Source organism: Brachycentrus maculatus, unplaced genomic scaffold, assembly GCF_059751285.1.
Source record: "Brachycentrus maculatus isolate JH-2025_06_01 unplaced genomic scaffold, ASM5975128v1 h1tg000310l, whole genome shotgun sequence".
Classification (NCBI taxonomy): Eukaryota; Metazoa; Arthropoda; class Insecta; order Trichoptera; family Brachycentridae; genus Brachycentrus; species Brachycentrus maculatus.
In genome coordinates, this window is record NW_028281060.1 from 803241 (window position 1) to 822617 (window position 19377).

The 19377-nt window shown below is 32.5% G+C and overlaps 1 long non-coding RNA gene across 1 annotated transcript; it reads right to left on the reverse strand.

The window, feature by feature from the left end:
- Positions 1 to 5333: 5333 nt before the first annotated feature.
- LOC148304639 (uncharacterized) lies at positions 5334 to 14597 on the reverse strand. The gene is made up of 3 exons (XR_015838313.1): positions 14490 to 14597; positions 11363 to 11467; positions 5334 to 5671 (listed from the first exon to the last, which is right to left on the reverse strand). It is a non-coding gene; the product is annotated as an uncharacterized LOC148304639 (long non-coding RNA).
- Positions 14598 to 19377: the final 4780 nt, after the last annotated feature.

A 19377-nucleotide genomic window follows, 5' to 3' on the forward strand; every position in this document is an offset into this window, starting at 1 on the left:
AGTTTTATGTTGATTATGAATAATACATTCAAACCAACCACTGAAATTGCATTTATGTGCTGATTTAATGAGAGAATATTGATTTCTTCAAATTTAACAAGGGGCTCACCGGCCCAAGTCAAATTTAACAAGGGGCTCGCGGGAGCCCCTCCGAGCCGCTGAACTGACATGTATTGTGTCATGAGAATAATGATATGTGTAGGAGTTCCAAAAATTTGAGCAGTTGAGCAATGTCAATCATATGTAAAATAAAGTAGTATGCAAAGTGATCACTTAACCGCCCTATAACAGGTCATAAGTCCTGTAAATCAATAGTCTTCTTCATCTACCAATCTCTGAACCAAATCTAAATATTTTTATTATTTTTCTGTCTTAAAGACTTGGTAATTAATTGATTAAATATAATTTTATCTTTATCTTAAGAATGGATAGATTTTACCACAATTAAAAAATGAAAATAAAAAAATCAACCTGGGTAATTTTGAAAAACTTAACATACATAAATAACACTGAACAAAATCTTTTTATTTTTCTGTTTTAAACATTTGATAATAAAACTTGTTGACAATCATATCGCTCACTCCTTTCAAGAACGTCATATATCAAGAATCGTCAATTTTTAGTTATGCATGTTTTCGGAACGCTCAGAAAATGCACTACAGCCCAGCAAAAGCGGCATATTTTTAACTTAATATTTACCCGCTACGGGGCAGAAAGTGTTGTTTTTGCATTTCGAGGAAAAGGTATGTTTTAATTATTTTTTAAATACACTAAATATTTTTCAATTGGTGAAAAACCATTCAGGTGTTACTTAAAAAGATCTGTTGCACAGTAAAAAGTTCAGTAAGTGGCTTGATATTTATTTTTAATACATTTTATTATATTTTTATACTTTGAGAACGATCTCCTGAAAAATCATGTTTTTTTGATATATGACGTTCTTTAAAGGAGTGAGCGATATCAGGAAACATCGACCGCGTTGAGCGGGGTCTTACTAAACAGGCATTTTCCTGAAAAATCAAGTTTTTTTTATGTATGACGTTGTTTAAAGGAGTGTGCGATATGCTCGATGTCAAAAATGTAAAACTATGGCATTTGGGTTGAGTGTACAGAACATGCCACCAACGTTTACATTAAGATTTGAATAAAGTACGAAATGTCGGTGACAGGAAGACATTTGACCCGAGCAGTGAGCAGCTCGTCGATGGAACTGTCAACAGTGTCAACTCATATCGGTCTTCGTTTATTGACGGGTACATTCGCGACAGGGGAGCATTCAATATAATATTTTGTAAATATTCTTATAAATAAGAAAAACCTAGTCTGGAACAAACTGTTGCATGGAAGAAAAACGTGGACTATCGGACAGACAGAACGGAGGAGGCTGGAGGCGTTTGATATGTCGCTCACTCCTTTCAAGAACGTCATAAATAAAAAAAAACGTTTTTAAAGTTTAAAAATATAATACAATGTATTAAAAATAAATATCAAGCCACTTATTGAACTTTTTACTGTGTAACAGATCTTTTTAGGTAAAACATGAATGTTTTTTCTCCATTTGAAAAATATTAAGTATATTCAAAAAAAATAATTAAACAATACCTTTTATTCAAAATGCAAAAACAACACTTTCTGTCATGTAGAGGGTAAATATTAAGTTAAAAATATGCCGCTTTTGCTGGCTGGATATAGTACATTTTCTGGACATTCTGAAAACATGCACAACTGAAAATTGACTATTTTTGATTAATGACGTTCTTGAAAGGAGTGATCGATGTGAGATGTGATGCTATTGTAACATGTTAGAGATTCATTGGTCAGAACATGTAGGGAACAACGAGGTATCAAGCAGGACTGTACAGTCTAGTATCGATGCTTACCAAAGTACCACAACAGCGGGCCAAATGGATAGGCCATAATATGTATAAGTCACCCAGGCCTGCTTCTTACGATCGCGGAAGGCATCTGCGAAGGCACAAACTACAGAGGACGACCCGCTTAACCTATATGGACCAAATTATCTCCGCCATGTGCTGTAGCGGGTACGCAGAGTTGAAGAGACGAGGATAGAGACGGGTCGAGACTAACAACGAAAGAAGCAAACCAATCATCAGAAAGATTGTAACCCACGAAGAGGAATTTAAAATAATGAAATATTATAATAGAACAACAACTATCGATTTCACTGTTTGCTGCAAATTAAATTATTAAACCATAACCGCTCCCTAGGTGGAGCATATGGAGTCCACAAACTGTCTCCAGGCTTTTCTGTCCTCCCAAGTCAGATCCGCGTCCCGAAGTTCTTACGAGAACTGCCGAAGAATTGTCAGCAATGGTCGTCCTGGGCGGCGCGAACCTGATGCCTTGTAAATTAAATATGTTTTATTATTTACTATCGGACTCACTCTACGGATGATATATCAATATTATACAATTCTTCCAAAAACCCTCATCCGCACCCGATGATGCATAGGGCACTGCATCACATAAATGCGGTGTTATCTTGATCATTAACGCATTAAAGAAAGGTTATCAGCCCTCCGCTTCAGGTACCAGTCCAGAGTTATATTGAATAAATATTAGATTATTAATGGTTAGCGTGTTTAGCTACCGTGCTGGAGGTCTCGGGTTCAACTTTCAAGAGGGGTGAAAATAAATATTGGTGATTTTACACTATAATATTCATTTAATATTACGCTGGACTGGTCTCTGAAGCGCACGAGTGATCACCTAGCCTTCAGAAATATACCAACGCGTCAATACGATGCAGTGTCCTATGCACCATGAGGCGTGGATAAGAGTTAGAATAACAAGAGAAATGTGTTTGAGGTGATGCAAATGTGGATTGTTTGCAAATACAGATTGGTGTGGCGTTCTGTTCTCTCTGCCTACCCTTTCGCTGGGAGCGCTGTGAAGGTTAGCAAGTCAGTTGTTTTTTTTTAAAATTATTTTCTTTATGATTCCGACTGCTCCCCTGTCGTCACAGCGATCGGCTCAGCGCACAGCTTTGCTGTAATATTTATATGTTATATATATATATATATATATATATATATATATATATATATATATATATATATATATATATATATATATATATATATATATATATATATATATATATATATATATATATATATATATATATATATATATATATATATATATACGCGATACTCACTGAGGATTGTCGATTCCGCTTAAAATCGCTTGATTGCTATCATTATCACTAAGTAATCACGTGAAAATAATTTAATTCACAACACATACTCGTGTTTCGCCCGGCTCTACCCGTGTTTACGTTGAAAGCCATTTAATGTAAATTCACTGTAAAATCTGGATACAATTATGTTTCGCATTTTCTGTAATTTTCTCTAATTAGTCAACAAGAGAGGTCTGCCAGGAAGCGTAGATGCTTCTGTATTAGATCGGGAATGCGGTTGGGACAGCTCGGCTGTCCAAACTTAAAACACAGTAAGGGACATTTTTTTTTGCATTTTTGGATTAAGTACAATCTACTTAGTCCAAAAATGCAAAAAAAACGTACTACAAAAATGTCCCTTCCTGTGTTTTGAGTTTGGACAGCCGAGCTTCCAATGAGTGATGAGATTCTACTTCCTACAACGATCTTTTTATCCCCTTTAGTTCATAAAAAATGCTTTGCAAGATAAGGTCTGTCAGGAAGCCTAGATGCTTCTGTATCAAATCCAGGAATGGGGTTGGAGACCGTTCAATGCCAGCGTTTAAGTCTGAAATATGTATTAGATTTTTCTTCATCTAGCCCTCGTCAGCATCCTAGAGTAATGGTTATGGCGTTTAGGTACCGTGCTGGAGGACCTAGGCTCGATTCCATAGGGGACATGTCTCATGACATGTTATTTGTGCTTTCTTCCCTTGAATGAGGTCAAATGCTCTGAAATGGACCAAAATTTAGTGGCAATCCTTTTTTAAACATTACCTTCTTTTAGGATCCTGGGTTCAGATTTTAAGGTTTTTTTAGATGACTTGTTTTTTTTTATTTACCTTGTTTATTGTGTACAAGGTTTATAGATAATGAACTGGATTTTTGTTTCTTCTAGCTAAAAAACACGATTTATATTTTAATCCGTGCTGGAAACAGGAGAGATAATCAAGTTTGGGCCAGACAGGAACTTGTCAGCATTTGCTCATGGTGTATGGTTCCAATGTTCTTCACTAGTTTTATCATGCACGATCCACCTCTCGTATATTTAAAGTATATTGCTGCCCAAACATATAGAACATATTGTGAATTAGGCAATTGCCATGAATCTCCTTGAAAGACGTCTAGAGGAATGCCAAAAAAATCATGGATGTTACAGAAATATAATGTGATGCGAAGGCATGGCCAAGGTGACGTTGTCCATGACAGAAGGACCTGAGGGCGAAGAGAGCTGACTCTAACAGTCAGACGATAAGTTTGATGGAGCCAGGAAAACGATATACATATGTTTATCTTTTTCCTGGCTCCATTCCAATTTTTTTAGATGGGAATTGCATTTATTATTTACCTTGTTTATTATGTACAAGGTTTATAGATCATTTAGTGGATTTTTGTTTCTTCTAGCTAATTAAATATGTTTTTATTTGAATCTGTGTTGGGAACAGGAGGGATAATCTAGTGTGGACCAAACAGGAACTTTTCAGCATTTGCTCATTGCTGGAAGGAAACCACGTAAAACTCCTCAGGAGAAGGCATACTGTTGACTGTATCCATCCCAACTTATCGTCATTGTAGACTATTGGGGTCAGCTTTTCTTGTCCTCAGGTTGTAGGTCCTTCTACCATGAGCAATGTCACCTAAGCCATGCCGACCTGATGATGAGGAGAGCTGGACAAGCTACAAAGATGATAAGTTAGGATGGAGCCAGGAAGAAGAAGATATGTGTCGCTTAGTTTCAAAAACCGCCAGATTCAATTTTATAAGATTTTAAAATAAATGCTCTATGGGAATGCCAATTGTGGGTTTTATTGTTTAAAATGTTTATATACTTGGAAACCCTGCTAAAAAATACTTAAAAACAGCGTTGTTTTTCAAATTCTTGCCCTCTGACCCATATCGGCCAATCAGAGAGCGGGGACAGTTAAAAAATTAAGATGACGTCATTATCGGTTTGTGTTTCATGTTTATTTTTAAATACTGAAAAAAAAATGGGAAAATTTCTCTATTTCACAATATTTTATCTAATGATAGACAAATCTTTGAAACATAAATGTTACCCGGAGAATTTCGCATTTTTTGTAAAATCGACAAACATGAATCTGGCGGATTTTGAAAGTAGGCGACACATATATCTGATAAATGAAACTATAAAGATTATTAAAAAAATACAGCGTTTATTTTATTTTACATACAAACATTAATTATAAGATGTTTCCAATTTCCATGATCCCTCAATTATTAGAGTATACTGCATAATATATAATTTTCATGGGATATCTGTTTGGCAAAGAAAAAAAAAACACATTTCTACAAAATATATATATAAATTCAGTTAAAAATGTCTGTCCCTGGCTCTCATGTTGAAGGCTTCGCATCAGTGGACGGGCTGAAGATCTGCTGAGCTTTGTCCTGCACCTGTTGGGCGAACTCCTTGGTGCCTGATTGCACCTTCTCTCCGAACTCCTTAAGGTTATCCAGGACCTTGTCCAGCTGAAACAATTTGAAAAATGATGGAATTTCAAAATGGGTTAAAATTTTTGGTTACCAAAATTTGACATCAACAACGTCACATATAAAAAAAATCGTCAATTTTAAGTTATGCATGTTTTTGGAATGCCCAGAAAATTTACTATATCCTAGCAAAAGCGGCATATTTTTAACTTAATATTTACCTGCTACAGGGCAGAAAGCGTTGTTTTTGCATTTAAAGAAAAGGTATTGTGTAATTATTTTTTTAAATATACTAAATATTTTTCAAATGGAGAAAAAACATTCAGATTTTACCTAAAATATCTGTTGTACAGTAAAAAGTTCAATAAGTTGCTTGGTATTTATTTTTAATACATTTTATAATATTTTAAAACTTCAAAAACGATCTCCTGAAAAATCGAGTTTTTTTTAAATATAACGTTGAAAGCAGTGAGCGATATCGGCTTTCAGTACTCTAGCGAGAAATACCGGATCCGTCGGATCTGACGTCATGATTTATTAAAGTATCAGATACATTTTGGACAGCATGTCAGGGATTCCTTCAGGATTTTGCCAAAAAAATCGATTCATATAATGTTTTTTTATATTTATTAATAAGTTATACATCCAAATTTAGAATTGATTATCATATATCATATACATCTTACAATTAGTTTTAATATTACAAAAATTCTTCTTTTGAAAAACGAGAAAAACACAGCATGAAGCATTTTTTCTGCGAAAAGTAAGACGAAAAAACTAATTTTAAAAAATAATTTCAAAAAGATCTGTTTTCACGTCAATCGATGTTTATAAACAATATATGCAATAAATTTATACAAATATGATGATACATACAATGCATAATTAATATATTATGTATGTATATATATATATATATATATATATATATATATATATATATATATATATATATATATATATATATATATATATATATATATATATATATATATATATATATATATATATATATATATATATATATATATATATATATATATATATATATATATATATATATATATATATATATATATTTTACTTATTTATGTAAAAATCGTGGTACTTAAGTGCCTAGAATTCTATAGCCATTTAAGGACCGTCAACCCATTTAATTTTCATATTCGTTTGCCATAACTAGGCGAAACAATTGTCACAATATTAATTTTTATCCGTCTTTAAACAATAAAATACAACATAGTAGACTAAAAAATCTGTGTTAATTTTTATGTGTTTTAAAAAAATAAAATACAACTTGGTAGACTCAAAAAATTGTATTTGATTTAAAAATTTATACATAAACCACTATTTATTAAAATCTATTGTGGCACGTGTTTCGAAGCATTCCGTATAATTTTTAAACACTGTAAGGTGTTTGAAGATCCAAAGAAAATTGTGTATTATGTGATTACCCAGAATACTATAACTAAGTTTTTCTCAGTCATCCTGTGTTTCTTTTTCCAATATATTGTAGTTATCCGTTCTTTCCGCGATAATATAGTTATTTAAATATATTTTTTGAAAGCATGGACAAGTCATGCGTTTATATGGTAGATGAAATTATTAGTTATGGGTGAAGATAATGTCAAGTCATAAAACGTCGTAATGTTTTTTTTATCTGTCCGAGCGATCAAGACCATAGGTAATCACGTATTGTGAATGTGATTCTTATGACATACGCCCCATACTTACATGCATAATAAAGAATGTGTGGTATCATGGAATTTTAATGGCATTTTCAATGACAATACATACCACAAGATATAACTTTAATTCATATGTACTCGTATACAAGTGATCGTCGTAATATTCGTGCAAACTTTGATTTGAATAAAACCAACATAGATGGCTGTTGTGAACTCTGATATCGCTCACTCCTTTCAAGAATGTGATAAATCAAAAATCGTCAATTATCAGTTGGATATGTTTTTGGAATGCCCAGAAAATGTACTATGTCCCAGCAAAAGAGGCATATTTTAAACTTAATATTTACCCGCTACAGGACAGAAAGTGTTGTTTTTGCATTTCGAAGAAAAGGTATTGTTTAATTATTTTGTTTAAATATACTAAATATTTTTCAAATGGAGAAAAAACCTTTAGGTTTTACCTAAAAAGATCTGTTGCACAGTAAAAAGTTCAATAAGTGGCTAGATATTTATTTTTAATACATTGTACTATATTTTTAAACTTTAAAAAGTTACGTTCTCCTGAAAAATCAAGTTTTTTGATTTATGACGTTCTTGAAAGGATTGAGCGATATGATATTATATATACTGTGTCATAAGGTTGATCAATATATCTAGGAGTTCCGAAAATGTAGGTAGTGTGGTTGTCAATCATGGGTAGAATGGTAAATTTTGCAAGTGTGTGTGTGTGTAAAGTGATAAAAATGTATAAAAAATAGTATAAAAAGGTTAGCTTATTCTATAACAAAAGCTGCGCGGAGACACGTCTAGCCCCTCGCGCGATGATCGCTTAATGAATTGGATGTTTGCGAGTTCCCCCTTAAATAATTTATCAGCTAGAGTAATAATTATTATAGTATTAATAAGCAAACAATAATAAATTAACATAATGTAATAACTAAAACCTTATCTATGACAGTTTATCGTTATAAGCGGTCATCACTTTATAAATGTCACTGAACTTTAGGGAAAAGTAAACAATTGATTTCATTCGACAGAAATATTCACATTTTGAGTGTATTTAAATCGTTGTTCACAAATCTTGTGTTTCTTCTATGGAAGTTATTAAAAAAATGACATGTCAACATAGATGATGAAGAATATGGAAGTCTAGGTATTTACTGGGCCATTTATTGATTTGGCGTTTAATTTGTAGAACTCCATTTTAATTTATGTATAATAATAATAATAATAATAATAAAACCCTTATCCGCACCCCAATGGTGCATAGGGCACTATGTCATATAAACGCAGTGTTATCTTGATCGTTTACACATGAAGGAAGGGTGATCAGCCCTCCGCTTCAGGTACCAGTCCATGGTAATATTGAATAAATATTACTGTGAAAAAATCACTTATATTTATTTTACCCCCCTTGGGAATCGAACCCGGGACCTCCAGAACGGTAGCCGAGTGTGCTGACCATTACACTACGGAGGCGGACAAAATTTAATTTATGTATTAATTTTAAATCAAACTCAGATTTTTTGAGTCTTCTAAGTTGTATTTTATGTAAAAAAAACACATAAAAAATAATATTGTAATAATTGTTTCGCCTAGTTATGGCATTTTCAAACGAATTTGTTTGAAAATGCCATAACTAGGCGAAACAATTGTCACAATATTCATTTTTATCTGTTTTTAAACAATAAAATACAACATAGTAGACTCAAAAAATCTATTTGATTTAACAATCAATACATAAATTAAAAGAGCTTATGAACTATCATCGGCTGGTTAAGTGATCACTTTACACGTGTGACATTCACCATTCTCCCTATGATTGACAACCACACTACTCAAATTCTTGGAACTTCTAGATATATTGATCAAACTCTAATAGTGTTTGAATTCACTGGAACTTCACTAGAGACATCTATGGTGGGATGAGAGCTTTGTAATATTGTTCATTACGCGTAAATATATTTTTTTTATATAAACAGGTAAATTTCACAATTATCACTATTTATATATTATATATTTTCTTAATGTATTGGTAATCCGTGAAAAATATTTTTGTCTAAAATGTGTTAAATGATGAAAATATGTGAAATTGTCCTTAAGTGAGAGAAATGTGTGAAGAAGAGCCGTTAAGTATTGCAAAATATTTCAAATATGTTTAAATTAAAAATTCAATATTACTTGGTAAATGTAACCAATTGTGAAACTATATTGTGACACGTGTTTTGACGCACTCAACATATGTATAATCTATCGAAACACCTGATGACGTTTCCATCGTTAAAATCTATCATCGTGTTCATTAATCACAGCATCGAGGTTTTCTGGAAAGAAGTCCATGTGTGAATCCGGAAATTGCATTTTTAAAGGATGTAATATGATTCCCAAAGCTTTATAATTTTTCCTACAGTAAACCCTCTTGTAAAAATTAACGATTATTAACGAGGAGAGTGTGTACCTTCACGCACATAAGTTCATGATGTTTTTAAATTTGAAACACATTAATATTAATATAAAAAAAGATCCCACAAAGGCATGGCCTGTGTGTGGGTATCCTTATATTTTAGGTTTTAATATAGGGCACTGGCAAGAATATAATATGTAGATATTATCAGAAATAAAATTAGATTAAAAGTGCAAATATAATCTACAAATATTTGATTTTAACATAAAACAAAAAATCAAAAAGATGAAAATGAAAAAAATTAGCAAATAGTAGTCATACAGGAGAAAGTGACCAAGTGCATTTTTTACAAAAACGTGATCGTTGACTATTTGATATCTTACTGATATCGCTGAAAATATCCCAAAGCGATTTTGAACTTGAAAGTATTATTTATATTAACTTCTTAAAATGACTAATTGCATTGATGTTTATTTTTTTGCCAAGCAAAAGTGACTTAAATGGCACTCCTGAACATTTTACGTTTTGTCAGTTGGTCACTTTCTCCTGTACGACTACGAAATATGTATTATATGAGTTATACGTTTAAAAGAAGAAGGTACTTAGATCTGTTTTTTAAATAAATAATTTAAGAAAATTTTAAATCGAAAAAACTTAGGTAATCAATGTCTAACATATAGTCTTCGTGGAATGACTTTAAAAAAAATTGGAGCTATGAAAAATGCGTGTCTTTGCGCGAGTCTGGATTTGCAAAAAGGGATTTCTAGTAAATTATTCATTCTTTGGCTAGATCTTTTAATATTGATAGAAAATATATTTTCACTACATCTAAAAGGTTATGAATAAAGTGACAATATGTGAAACATACGAGGATGCATAGATATTTTTGTATGTCGTCATAGATAACCCATGATAACCTAAGATAACGCATAGATACTCGTACTAAACATATGCGTAAGATGAGTAAATTTAATAACAACAAAAAATTAAAATAAAATAAACGAGGAAAACTTGGCATGAACAAGTTTTTCAAATATTTAAAAGCGATCGTGTCAGAAGTCGGAATTACTTTCTTCTTCGTGTGATGACTGGTTTGCTTCTTTTATAGACAGTGTTCATCCTTTTCTATCCTCCGCTAGTCTGTTCAACTTGGTGTACCTGCTACAACGAATGTCGGAGATAATTTAGTCCATGTTTGTCCACTTTAAGCGGAGTCTTCCTCTATAGTTTGTGCCTTTGAATATGCCTTCACTTATCGTCTTTGTAGACTGTTGAGGTCAGTTCTCCTTGTTCTTAGGTTGTAAGTCATGGACATGATATCATGGACAACATCACCTAGGCCATGCCTACGAGTCGTGTTATCTTTCTGCAGCATCCATGAATTCTTTGGTCTTCCTCTAAATGTTTATCTTCTTCCTGGCTCCATCCTAACATATCTTAGACTGTCGGTGTCAGCTCTCCTGGTCTTCAGGCTGTAGGTCCTTCTACTATGGACAACGTCACCTAGGCCATGCCTTCGAATGATGTTACCTTTCTGTAGCATCCATGGATTCTTTGGTCTTCCTCTAGACGTATTTCGAGGAAGATCCATACAAATCAAAGAATATCTTAAAATCATCACTAATAATTAGATCTTACCTGAATATTTTCCTTCAAGTAATTTTGAATGCTTGTCAAGGTGTCAGGTTTGTCCTCTGTAGCAGCCGGGGTATCTCTACGCTCTCTTGGCGACGCCGACGAAATCTAGAAAAGGAAATAAAACGTATTATTATAGCTGCCAAATGGATACAGGGCCCTCCTGAAGTGACCCCAGCACTGTAGCGCCAGTGGTATGTTTGCTTCAGTACACATACCACAATGGGATGGACTAATAAGGCATAGAAAGGCAGGCTGATGAAGAGTTATTACCTCATCATCAAACTGGTTGTGGAAGACAGATGGGTGTTGGACACGTCACTCATTCCTTTCAAGAACGTCATAAATCAAAAAACCTGATTTTCCAGGAAAACGTTTTTAAAGTTTAAAAATGTAATACAATGTATTAAAAATAAATATCAAGCCACTTATTGAACTTTTTACTGTGCAACAGATCTTTTTAGGTAAAACCTGAAGGTTTTTTCTCCATTTGAAAATATTTAGTATATTAAAAAAAATTATTAAACAATTCCTTTTCTTCAAAATGCAAAAACAACATTTTCTGCTCTGTGGCGGGTAAATATTAAGTTAAAAATATGCCTCTTTTGCTGGGATAAAGTACATTTTCTGGGCATTCCGAAAACATGCACAACTTAAAATTGACGATTTTTGATTTATGACGTTCTTGAAAGGAGTGAGCAATGTGGCAACACTGGAGATCAGTGTTGCGATTGTCAGAGAGCTGATCTACGTCATCTCTCCAGTATTATTTATTAGTCACGTTAATTTTGTTTTTATACTATGCATGATAGATAACATATCATTCATCGTTCATTTTTTTGTAATACCATTTAAAAAATGCAAAGTGAACGATGAATGATAAGGAGAGTGTTATATCACCATACCACAAAGTTAAAAATGCTTTTAACATACAATGTATGATAGACGTTCGAATGGTGATATATGGAAGGAATACAAAGCTGAGATAAGCATTATCGAAATAATTAAGAATGGTGTGATGATTTGGACAAGTGGAACGAATGAGTGAGAAAATAATGGTAAAACAAATATATAAGACTAATACAGTTTGGAATTAAAAGCAGAGAAAGACCGAGGAAAACTTAGCATGAACAAGTATTTCAATGCGTGGTTAGGTCAGGAGTCGGAATAATCGGCGTGTATATATGAGGAATTGTACGAATGTGGAAGATATGTAGATTATTTTCAAAAACAGATTTGCATGGCGTTCTATGCTCCCTGCCTACCTATGCGAGGAAAAGGTGTGATTTTTAACTAGTTACAGTTTTCATATTGTTATTTTTTGTGATTTTATTATTTTATTTTATATTTTTTTTAAACTCTCATCCGCACCCAATTGTACACATAGGGCACTGCATCACATAAACGCAGTGTTATCTTGTTCGTAAACACATGAAGGAAAGGTGATCAGCCCTCCGCTTCGGGTACCAGTCCAGGGTAATATTTAATAAATATAAGAGTGAAAAAGTCACTCATATATATATATATATATATATATATATATATATATATATATATATATATATATATATATATATATATATATATATATATACATATAAATATATATATATATATATATATATATATATATATATATATATATATATATATATATATATATATATATATATATATATATATATATATATATATATATATATATATATATATATATATATATATATATATATATATATATATATATATATATATATGTATATATATTTGACCCCACCCTGGTAATCGAACCCGGGACGTCCAGTACGGTAGCCAAACGTGCTGACCATTATATAAGGCGATTTTAAAATGCTATGTATTATTTAAATTTTATTGGTTATTTTGTTGACCTAGCTAGTAATCGATTCCGGGACATTTGACCAGGATAACGGGTCGATCACTGCATGGCAAAGTCACATAACTGGATTCGCACATATGTAAATTAACGTGATGTCCATGTTTCGTATTCAAAGTTGAAAAGTGTAATGCACAGTTATAATACAATAATTTATGCATCAAGATTTGTAATGACATCTTACATGATAAGTGTATTTAATTTTTAATTTAAATTTCACTTACAACAACATTTTGAGTGTGTCTAAATACTTGTTCACAAATCTGGATTATCTCCAATTATAGGGGTCATTTTTCATATTATGAAAGATACCAGTCCGAGATAGTATTAAATACAAATTCTTTATTTTGATCCCCTCTGGGAATTGAACCCGGGGTCTCCAGCATGATGGCTTAACGCGCTAACCATTGCACTGTTAAGATTAAATTACCATACAAGCGTAATATTCACCATTTACATATTGCTCACTCCTTTCAAGAACGTCATAAATCAAAAAACTTGATTTTTCAGGAGAACGTTTTTAATGTTTTAAAATATAACACAATGTATTAAAATTAAATATCAAGCCTCTCATTGAACTTTTTATTGTGCAACAGATCTCCATTTGAAAAATATTTAATATATTTAAAAAAAAAATACAATATATTTTCTTCAAAATTCAAAAACAACATTTTCTGCCCTGTAGCGGGTAAATATTAAGTTAAAAATATGCCTCTTTTGCTGGGATATAGTACATTTTCTGGGCATTCCGAAAACATGCATAACTGAAAATTGACGATTTTTGATTTATGACGTTCTTGAAAGGAGTGAGCGATATGATTGTCAACAAGTTTTATTATCAAATGTTTAAAACAGAAAAATAAAAAGATTTTGTTCAGTTTTATTTATGTATGTTAAGTTTTTCAAAACTACCCAGGTTGATTTTTTTATTTTCATTTATTAATTGTGGTAAAATCTATCCATTTTTATGATAAAGATAAACTTAAATTAAATTAATTAATTACCAAGTCTTTAAGACAGGAAAACAATAAAAATATTTAGATTTGGTTCAGCGTTATCTAAGTTGTTTAAAGTTACCCAGATTTATGTTTTATTTTCATTAATTGATTAGGCAGTCACTTTGTGGTAAAATCCATCCATTTTTAATTTAAGTTTTACTTAATAAATACCACCTATTTACCAAGTAAAACTTAAGTTGAAAATAATTGTTTCGTAATTGTCTTTTTCAAAACTCACCTGAACGGCTACAAACAAAACGAGGAACAGGAAAACGAATTTGGAGGAAGCCATTTTTACGAGTGCGGATGACGACTTGACACTGTAAGGGTTTGGTAACGAGTGACCACGGCTCCGCTGGTAACTAGATTATGTACGATTTCAAGCAAAGGAGGGTTTACATTGGCTCAGTTACTGGCGTCAGTACTGGCGCCGAAAATTGGCTTATACTGTTTACACTTAGTCATCAGTCAAGGTTATTTCACGGTGCATACACGGCATTTAAGTCAATACGATCTTGAGGACTTTTATATTTTATCTAATTCTAAGTAATATGTCGCCCTAAAGTCTTTTATTTTAATAGATTTATATTATCCACTGACACTTCGTGATGGAATTGCATTTTTAATTTATTATTAGATTAAAACCAATATTTTTAGCTTTTCCACTTTTTTATTTGACCAGCGACCGGGTTTCGTCGTTACCGACATCATCAGACTGGTGATGTCGGTAACATCCAGTCTGATGATGTCGGTAACGACGAAACCCGGTCGCTGGTCAAATAAAAAAGTGGAAAAGCTAAAAATATTGGTTTTAATCTAATAATAAATTCTTTTATTTTATTTTAAACTTTTTTTATGCTGGACGATTTATAACACCTACTCTAGGCAAATAGAAAATGCTGAAATGCGAATGCTTAGATGTTCAGCTGGAGTGTCCCTTAGAGACAAAATAAAGAATTCACGCATTCGTGGAAACCTGTGTAACAGGCATCAATAGTAAGGTAGAGGAAAGGCAATTTCTGATGATATGAGCACATAGGATGTAGAGAACCTGATCGTATTGTGAACCAGGCAATCGCCATGGATCTTCCTCGAAACACATCTAGAAGAATTCCAAAAAAATCATGGATGTTACAGGGAGATAGTATGATGCGAAGGCATAGCTAAGGTGACGCTGTCCATGATAGAAGGAACTGAGGACGAGGAGAGCTGCCCCGACAGTGTACAAAGACCAAAAGTTGGGATGGAGCCAGAAACAAGAAGAAGAATTAAGTTCTTCCACGTTCATTTACTGCGAAATGTCTTGTAATTTTTCGTAATTTTGTGACTTTATATCCCAGAGACATTTATATACGTGACGACACCCTACAACGCTGAGTGAGCGACTGGCCAACTACTAATGTTGGTGTTTGGATCATATCAATACTGGTAATACTGAAGTCAATAATAGCGAAATCAATTTATGCGATAGCAGAACCGATTCAGAACTGCTTTGCCTTGTGTTTGAAGTCAGTAACTGGCTCGATGTAAACATTCCTTAATACGAAACACAGGTACGGCTTCCTTCTTCCAACTGCGATGTATTCTCGTACAAGTCCAATGTTGGTTAGCTATACCACGACGCACTCGAAAACTAAAGCACGTTTTTCAATATGAGTCGTTATTTTTAATACAACATTTTGAGTGTGTCCACAAAATCTGGATTATCTCCAATTACAGGAGTTATTTTCATATTATTTTTTGACACCTCATCAAAGATGAAGAAGAATATGGAAGTCTGGGCATTTACGGGGCTGACGACCGTCATAGGCTGGTTTAAGTGATCACTTTACACACGTGTAACATTCATCAATCCTACCCATTATTGACAACTACACTACTCAAATTCTTGGAAGTTCTATATATAAAAACCAATTTTGAAAAATTGTTCTTGAATCACTAGAACTTCACTAGAGACATCTATTGGTGAGATGAAATGATGTTATTTTTAATCGCTCACTTATTGAAAACCTAACTAATTAACTTATTAATTATCAGGCTGCTTCTGAGAGAATACTATAAGACGCCACACGATTCTGGCTTTGTAAACAATCTTCGCCTCTTGTGCATTTATCATCTCCTTATAAACACTTTAAGCACTTTGAGCACTTTTAAATCACTTCACTTCTCCGCAGGGGTAGGCAGGGAGAATAGAATGCCACAGTACTCTGTACTTGCAAAAAAAATTAATAAACATTTTCGTGAACGAGTTTCGCTCAAAATTGGGATTGCTCGTATCCTCGATTCATGTTCCTCGTAAGAATATTCTTCATCGTCTATGTTGAGATGAAAAATAACTGCCAAATGGAGAAACCCAGATTTGTGAACGAGGATTTGGACACGCTTAAAATGTTGTTAATAAAATAACCGGTCAAATTGAAAGCTAGATAAAAAAAATTAAATCATGATTTCATCAGTATGTCAGTATGTAAAATATTTCGGGAAGGATCTTGCATTCATTTAAAAATAAAAAGGTCTCAGCTAAATAAAAGCTTACTCCAATCAACCACAGAAACTGTCGCGAACTCACACATGAAGCGACTTGAGAATTACATCATTACAGGTCGTAAGCACTGCAAATAGCCAGACCTTCATATTCTTCTTCATCTGTGTTGAGATGTCAAAATGTTGGGTAACTTCGATTGAAAAACGGTACCTGATGACCAAGATGACCTTTAAAGCGGAAGGCACTTAGCAAAATGGAAGAAATAATTTAATTAATGTTATACGTTTAACAACAATAAAAAATAATATTATGTATTTATGAGTAATAGTATGTTAAGCTACTTCACATGAGTATATACATATAACATATGTATACGAGAATGTGTAATAATCTCTCGTTTCCTCTTTAAAAAAAAACATACAATAAAATTACATCATTTAATATAATATCTCAGCTTTTTGTCATGAAAAACAATGTGTTTTTTTAACGTACGATATATAAACAATCATGGGTAGAATTGGTGAATGTTACACGTGTGTAAAGTGATCACTCAACTAAGCCTGTGACGGCCGTAAGCCCTGTAAATGTTCAGACTTCCATATTCTTCTTCAGTTCTTTGTTGAGATGTCAAAAAATAATGTAAAAATAACACAATGATTAAAGAAAACACTTCGTTTTTTACCACTTGAGTTTTATTATAGACTACATGTTTCAGAAGTTAAACCTCCATCATTCAGGTCTGTATAATAACAGATACAATAACAGATATATAATGTTATTATACAGACCTGAATGATGGAAGTTTAACTTCTGAAACATGTAGTCTATAATAAAACTCAAGTGGTAAAAAACGAAGTGTTTTCTTTAATCATTGTAACATGTCTTACCACAAAGTTAATGCCGAAACAATAAATAAAATAAAAATAACACATTGGAGATAATCCAGATTTGTGAACAAGTATTTGGATACACCTAAAATTATTATTTTGAGCTGTTTGTATTATATATTGGGCTGATGAGATTTCAACCGATCGAGGTTTTGGGCATTTTGGATATTAAGATACTGTTATTTTGAGCTGTTTGGATATTGGGCTGATGAGATTTCGACCGATCAAGATTTTGGGCGTTTGTTGATATTAACCCGTAAGCTTCGGATCGCATCTATTGTCGTTTTTTATAGAAGTACCGTTGACTGCGGATCGCATGCATAGTCGTTTTTCAACTTTACGTACTTATATCAACACCTATAGATAATTTTTTGCACTTAAATTTGGTTCGAGGCATGGATAAATTAGTTCTCTTTGAATTATTGTCATAAAATATCAAAATTATTTTAAGTTAGTGTCAACTTTATCGTGAATACTTCCGGTCGTGCTCCGCAGATACGACAGCCGCGTCTTCTATACAGCCGCCATACTTTAGGCCGCGAGTCCGTAAATGTTAATATTTTTGTGTAAATACACCATAAAAACATAATAAGTAAAGTGCATTGTATACTGTGAACATCTACGATGGATATCCGAAAGTTTCACTACAAAAAATAGGCACAAATATGCTTTTTTTGTCAAAAATATTGTAATGTAAAATAATCCAGCACGGGACGGAAAGTTTGACACTCGAAATCGAGCAGCTTAGAGGTTAAGATATTGTTATTTTGAGCTGTTTGGATATTGGGCCGATGGAATTTTAAGTAATCGAGTTTTTTAGTTGTTTACGTATTGTGTTGATAGAATTCCAAACTGAAACGATTTTGAGTTGTTGGATTATAAATCAAACACTCTTACGAAACGGTTCCTATAACGAGGAATATATAGAATTCCTAAAAATCAAACTGTTTGGATGTTTAATCATTTTATTATGAATACGTTTATAAGTTCTATGACCGTACTTGTTTTGAAATATCGATAAAATCAATATTTTCTCTAAATATTATTTTAATTTTATATTGGATCAGAAAATTCTTATCAATTTAAGCAAACGATATTGTATAAATATCGAATTATATTTATTTTTTCGTATTTGCCGTATAGTTTACGAGTTTCAAATAAAAGTATTGTCCAAAGCGGCCAGACTATGGAATGAATTACCTCTCCTTGTAAAAAATGCACCTTCTCTAATAACTTTTAAGAAACGTCTGAGACATTACTATCTATCATTAGAATCCTAACTGTCCATCAAACCTCATCCCTCAGCTTTTCCTTCTACCTCCTTCCCTAAACTCCCTTTTCCTTTGCCTTCCTTATTATTATTTTGTAATTTTCATACATTTGTAATAAAATATAAAGTAATTTTAATTAATTACTAAATCAATAATTTGTAATTGTTTTTTTTTCAAGCACTATCTACCCATTGATTGCAAAAAGCTATATAAGGTATAAAACGTTTTAACCAATATCACTAGTCTGTTTTTGGTTGGTTGGAAGATATTGTATTTTAGCTATAGCCCGCCAGTGTACATATCGACTGTCCAAACTTAAAACACAGTAAGGGACATTTTTTTTTAGTACGTTTTTTTTTGCATTTTTGGACTAAGTAGAATCTACTTAGTCCAAAAATGCAAAAAAAAACGTACTACAAAAAAATGTCCCTTACTGTGTTTTGAGTTTGGACAGCCGATATTTCTTTTCTGAACATGATGTTT